Raw genomic sequence first — 6,710 nt, forward strand, 5'->3', positions numbered from 1 at the left:
AACCCCACCTAGTACTTGGACGATGGAAGCAAAGGATCAGAAGTTTAAAGTCTTCCTTGGTTACACAGAAAGTTTGAGGTCAACCTGGACTACATGAAACCCTATATCAGAACATCAGATGAAGATGAAGATGATATCCCCAAAAAAAGTTCTGTACACTAGTGTGTATGCGTGTGTGTATATATATAATATATTTAAATCTGTTGATATTTATAGAAAGGCCATATAGGCTCTGTTACTTTCTATGAAGTAATCAAGCCAGGCAGCTGAAAATTCTATCTTCAGGGTTATACAAGAGCACCAGTCCTTTATCTGCCACCTGTCAGTTTTGTGCTCTTGAGCAAGTTATTTCACCTCTCCAAAGTCATTCATTGCTCACCTACACAAAGGTAGTTATAATATTCATCTCATATAGTTTTAAAGTTCAAACGATATTGTATTTATGAAACATAAGGTGCCTGGCACATAATAAATGCTTAGTGAAAGGCAAATGTCACTGTCCTAACAAATGTCCTAAGAAACCTTCTGCCCCTCATTGACCTGTCACTCTTTCACATTACTAAAGGGACAGAAAAAAAATAGAAAAGTTTGGAAAGAACACTCAATTCAAAACATCTATATCATCTTAAAATTTGCTAGCTGTCATTAAATATGACAATAAATTGGCTTGTGATTTACAAAGCTCAAGGAGGCACTCAGGCTGATGAAAGATACAGCATGAGAGAGTTTTAGCTCCAAAGAAAGTTAAAAATTAGTGATAAGGCCTAGGGACTGGAGGAAAGGCTCACTGGATTAAGCATTTGCCTTGCAAGTGTGAGGACTTGTAGCCCTAGAGCTGGGAAGACAGAAACAGGGGGATCTTTGAGGCTCATTGGCCAGCCAGTCTGGCCTAATTAATGAGCTCCATTCCAGTAAGAAACCCCATGTCAAAGGATGCAGATGAAGAAGTTCCTGAGGATGACCTCTGAGGGCTGGTGGGGTAGAACAGAGCACAGGAAAGTTCAGCACACCATAGAGTGCTGAAGACAAGCTGCATGGATCTCCCTGACCTGATCGCTCTTGGCCCCCTTGTTTTGTGTCTGTTGCTTTTGCTGTTTCCTTTCCCTTTTATCAGTTTGAATTTTAGAATTTCATGCATGAGTACTGTATTAATAACATTTCTGCGCCTCTCCCGCCCCACCTCCAACTACTCACATGCCCTCCCTCTTGAGTTCATAGCCTCTTCTTCTATAATTTTTTTTTTTTTTTGGTCTTTTTGAGACAAGGTCTCCCTGTAGCTCCAGCTGTCCTGGAACTCAGTATGTAGACCAGGCTGGCCTTGAACTCACAGAGATCTGCCTGCCTCTGCCTCCCGAGTGCTGGGATTAAAGGTGTGTGTCACCACGCCAGGCTTCTTCTATAATTATTATTGTTACACATATATCCATAAGTACATATTGTGTGTGTATGTATATGCATAGCCTACTCAGCCCATTTAATGTTGCTCTTATATACATGTGTTTAGGATGCTGCTGTTAGATAGTGTCTTCTAAGACATGACACGGATGCTGCAACCATGAAATCTCAGCAATGTGGTTGCCTAACAAGTCTTGCATAATGACAACACCATAAACATTTACAGTGCTTATGAGCAAGTCTCAAGTGTTACCAGTTCCCATCACCCAGTGTAACTTTTTACGATATTAATTTGCTTCTTCAAACAGAAATTCTAAGAACAATTCGCACTTGCCAAATCACTAATCATAGCTGCCTGCTACCTTTGCTCCAGCAGCATTGGTCTCTAGTCTTGTGCTTTTCTTTACACAATTGCTTAAGAAAAATGCACACCACAAAAGGTGGTGTCACACAAACATTTCCTCTTTCCCTGTCAATCTCTTGCAATTCAATCAAATTGTTGTTATCTCTATATCAGAATCTGATGGCACAAAAGAATCTATAAAGTCTGAGTTATTGGGGCTGGAGAGATGGCTCAGTGGTTAAGAACACTGGTTGTTCTTGCAGAAGGCCCGGATTCAAATCCCAGCACCCACATGGCAGCTAACAACTGTCCTTAACTCCAGTCCCAGGGGATCTGACAGCCTCTTCTGACCTCCTCAGGCATTGCACAACACAGGTGCACTTACCTACATGCAGGCAATATATGCATACACATTAAATAAAATTTAAAAATAAAATAAAGTCTCTGTGGCTAGAGAGATGGCTCAGCAGTTAAGAACACTAGTTGTGTTCTTGCAGAAGATCCGGGTTCAAATCCCAGCACCCACATGGCAGCTAACAACTGTCCATTAACTCCAGTCCCAGGGGATCCAACAGCCTCTTCTGACCTTGTGGGCATTGCATGACATGGTGCACTCACCTACATGCAGGTAATACATGCATACACAGAATAAAAATAATAAATTGTTTTTAAGAAGAATTAAAAAATAAATAAAAATAATAAAGTCTGAGTTATTATACCTCAGAAGCATAGTCCCAAGAGGTCAAGAGCTCTGGAACCACTGCCATATCTTAGTCCCTGGTGACTCCCCTAAATCACGTCTAAACATAACAACATGGCCAGATTCAGTATCCTAGGCAGGAAAAAGTCATTTCATCAGATCATATAAAACATTTGTCTGGGTAATGTAAATCATAAGTTGGGCTCCACTTTTTTTTCATTTAAGTTAATGGGTTTTTACCTACTCTATTGAAATACTATCATCAAATAAAATTGTTCATATTTCAATGTACAATGTGAAATATATATGTACATATATAGTGAAATTATGTATGTTTTGAGGATTTTTAAGCTCTGTTACCAAGAACCTCAGAAGAGTCAAGTAAATCTGTACACGTATAACTTTCAAATCTTTCTTTGGTAAATGTATTCCCTGAATCAAATGCTTCAATGACATGCACCTCTGAATATCCATGAAAAATGTAAAATGTTTATAAAGTAAATAACTTGATGACTATCAAAAGCTGCCACTTTTCTGCCTCCCTAGATTCTGAGGAATTGCAAGTCTCAGATGTCAATTAAAATAGTTGCCTAGAGTCAGGATATGTGTTGCTTTAAAAAGGAAATGAGCCAGGTGTAGTGGCGCACACTTTTAATCCCAGCATTCCAGATGCAGAGGCTGGCTGATCCCTGCGAGTTCAAGGCCAGCCTGGTCTACATAGTGAGTTCCAGGACAGCTGGGGCTACAGGGAGACCCTGTCTCAAAAAGACCAAAAAACAAATAAATAAATGAATAAATAAATAATAAATAAAAAGGAAATGAGCATATTGAACCTACACGGTCAAGCTCAGAGAACTGCTCTGACAGAAGCCACAGAGCTTTCATTTTCCATTGCCACCCTTTTGCTGAAGTTTCATTTCCCAGTTGATTTCAGGCAAAGTAACTTTGACCAAGAGGAAGATTGCATGGTCCTTGGTGTGGTTTAATGCAATATTTTCTTCTTGATGCAAAAAGAAAACTCTCCTGTGCTTATTCCAGAGGAAAGACTATGTCCCAAATGTGCCTCTTTCATGTTGGGGGGGGTAGAGGACCAAGGGAAAAATGGAGAGGGGGGGGCTGGCATTCTAATGACTCCCATGGGAGTCCCACTGCGTTGGCCACCGTGTTCACATTGGTCCCCAGCAATATTCCCTTTGCTTGCCTTTGGTAGCCAAGTCACACTGCAAGGCAGAAGAGTCAGAACCTTGTGATGTGATTGCCTGAGGTGGCTTTTCTTATCTAAAAGAAGATAGAATACTAGTCTTGAAGCAGGCTTCATGGTACACATAGAATTCCCCCCAAGCATGCTCCTAAGACGCATCCAGAGGACTAGAAGACCAATTTCCCATTTGGAAGTTAAACCAACAATGGATTTCTGAAACTGTTAGCTATGAATGTTGACTTTTCAGAACGGCTACAAGTGTACAGAATGTTCTAATCAAAGCCTAGACTCTTAATGAAGGAAAGGGGAGTGATAGTTTCTCACTTTGAGGAAGGTGGAAAGTATAACTTACGAAATATAGGAAGAAGGTTAGTTAGGTCCAGGGAAGGCACCCACATGTGACTTGGCAGGATGTGTTAGGTTCAAAGTGAATTGAAAGTGGCTGAGAAGTCTCTAACACAGCTGAGGAAGGTGGCTTCCTTGGAAAAACAGCATTTGAAGCAGTAGCTCAGGAGGTCAATATATGGAGTCTGACCAGCTTGGCCTCTTGACCAGGAATAGAAGTCTAGAAGATTTGAGTTTGTTTTGTCATGTTGGGAGTCAACCTCAGGACCTTGCACATACTAGGTATGCACTGAGCCAAATCCTTCATCCGAGCAAGGTATTTTAGTGACTGCCTCTTTTCTCGATGCCAGCACGTGTCACTGAATGTGAACAATGTTTCAAAATTTTTAAGATTCAATCAATGCTAGGGTACTTTCAAAATTGAAAAAGAGACCACCACATAAGAGACACTCTAGGAAGTCAACTCAGTATAGGCAATGAGACACGCTTTGGTCAATGGAATGCTGGGGCAAAGGGGAGCACTCAGTTTACAGGCTCTGTCCAAGATACTTGATAAGCTTATTTCTGAAAGATGCAGTGGACCACAAGATGATTCTTTTTTAAGAGTTTCTTTTAATTATGTATATATGGATAGCTGTGTATGGATGTGTGCACATGAGTGCAATATCCACAGGGGCCAGAAGAGGGCTTCAGAGCCCCTGGAGCTGGAGTTACAGGTGGTTGTGAGCCACCCAACATGAATGCAGGGAACCAAACTCTGGTCCTCTGCAAGAGCAGTAAGTGCTCTTAATGCTGGACAATCTCTCCCCACCCCACTTCCACCCCTACAGGGTGATTTTTAAGAAATTTTCCTGAGCCCAATTTTGACCTTGCAAGGAATTATGAAACTGTACTTCATCCATCTCCCCACCCTCTTTCTGTTTTGCTTGTTTTCCAGTGCAAAATGAAAAATACTATACTTTGAAGGTATCCTTCCCATTCTGTGAAATGCCATTCTTTAAGAACTCTCACTAAATCCATCATTTAGCAGGGAGTTTGTGACTGAGGCTGTGTCACTCAGAGCAAGCTTGTGCCTTGCCTTTGGAATACCACATGACTGCTGCCAGATGTTTGTGAAAATGTCTGTGCAGACTAGAGTCTGATATTTCACAGTGCTTTTTTCCTCATCACTTCTAAAATCCTTTCCTGCTAAGTCCCTGTCAGCTGTTTCTCCCCTGCCACATGCAGACTTCCATCACCACCATCTTATTCCATCACCACCATCTTATTACAACGTACTACTTTGATTTGATATGCAAATGCTCTTTCTGAACTCTCTTTCACAGCATTTCCTTGCTAGGACTGATCAACACTAAAAAGAATTCTAGTTGCAGGTGTTAGGAGCATTTGGTTTTGAAATGAGACAAGTCTTGATTTGTGATAAGATGCTGTAGGCTTTGAGACCTTGATCTGCACCTATTTTGTCAACTGCAAAATCTGGGTATCAGAAGATAATATCAAATGGATGTTACAGGTTTTGGAAAATTATAAAATAATGTGACTGAGACTGGCATATAAGAATCACTCCAAACTCCCTCTGCTTCCCTGGGCCTGCAGGACCCGCAGGGCCCTCTCTCAGGGGTAAGTCTATCCTGCCCTCCATGTCTTGACTCCCACATCCTCACCCACCCTCCCATCTCCCCCGCTGGTCTCTCTTCCTAGCCTGGGTACCATCCCATTCCTTGTCTGGGCACCCCAGACACCTGGGGAACCACAACTGCTTCCTGATCCTTTTCATCCAGAGCAACTCAGTTCCTTCTCAGGCCCCCAGAAGCAGTTTCTGAGCCTGGCCCCGCCCTCACCTCCCTCTGCTTCCCTGGGCCTGCAGGACCACAGTCCTCTCTCCCACACACAGGCTTCTCTCTCCAGGGCAAGTTGATTGGGCCCTCTGCACCTTGACTTCCCAAGCCTCAACTCACCCTCCCATCTCCCCTACCAGTCTCTCCACCTAGCCTGGGTCCTGTGCCATTCCTTGTCTTGGCACCCAAGACACCTGGGGAAACATAACTGCTTCCTGATCCTGTGCATCCAGACCAACTCAGTTCCTTCTCGGGTCCCCAGAGATGCTCTGGGTCTGGACCACCCTCACCTCCCTCTGCCTCCTTGGGTGTGCACAACCCTCCAGCCTCTTTCCTGGACACCGGGGCCAACCTTTACTCTTCCTGTTCCTTTACATACAGACCAAACCAGCTCCTCAGTGCAGTCCCGAGGGGCCCTTGGGGCCACCTCCCACCCCCATCTTTCTTTGCATCTTTGGGTGGCACAGCCACCAGCTGCCCAAACCAGCATCTTTCCTGGGCTGGGCCCCCAGGACACTCCAACCCCCAAATTCCTGAGTCATAAATCTATCCTGGAGGGATCCATACCTCAGGAGAAAGCTTGAGAGCATCTGACTTGGGCCTCGGTGGGAACTCCTGAAGACAAAAGCAATCTGGCCACTCCAATATAAAATCAAAGGAGAGAACTGGAAGCATAGAGGAACCACCCTTTCATGCCCAAAAAGTAAACCATAAAGATACATAAAGTTCACAAAAAGAAGCACACCTAAACTTGAAGACTTGAGTCTCACACAAGAATCAGAAACTACAAAAGAAATTCACATGTCAAAATTGCAGAGAAAAAATAATAACATGAAAAACCAAAATAACATATCCCCACCAAATACCAATAGTCCTCTAGAGGAGTAC

The sequence above is a fragment of the Nannospalax galili genome, unplaced genomic scaffold, assembly GCF_000622305.1.
Source record: "Nannospalax galili isolate Female #2095 unplaced genomic scaffold, S.galili_v1.0 scaffold580, whole genome shotgun sequence".
Taxonomy (NCBI): Eukaryota; Metazoa; Chordata; class Mammalia; order Rodentia; family Spalacidae; genus Nannospalax; species Nannospalax galili.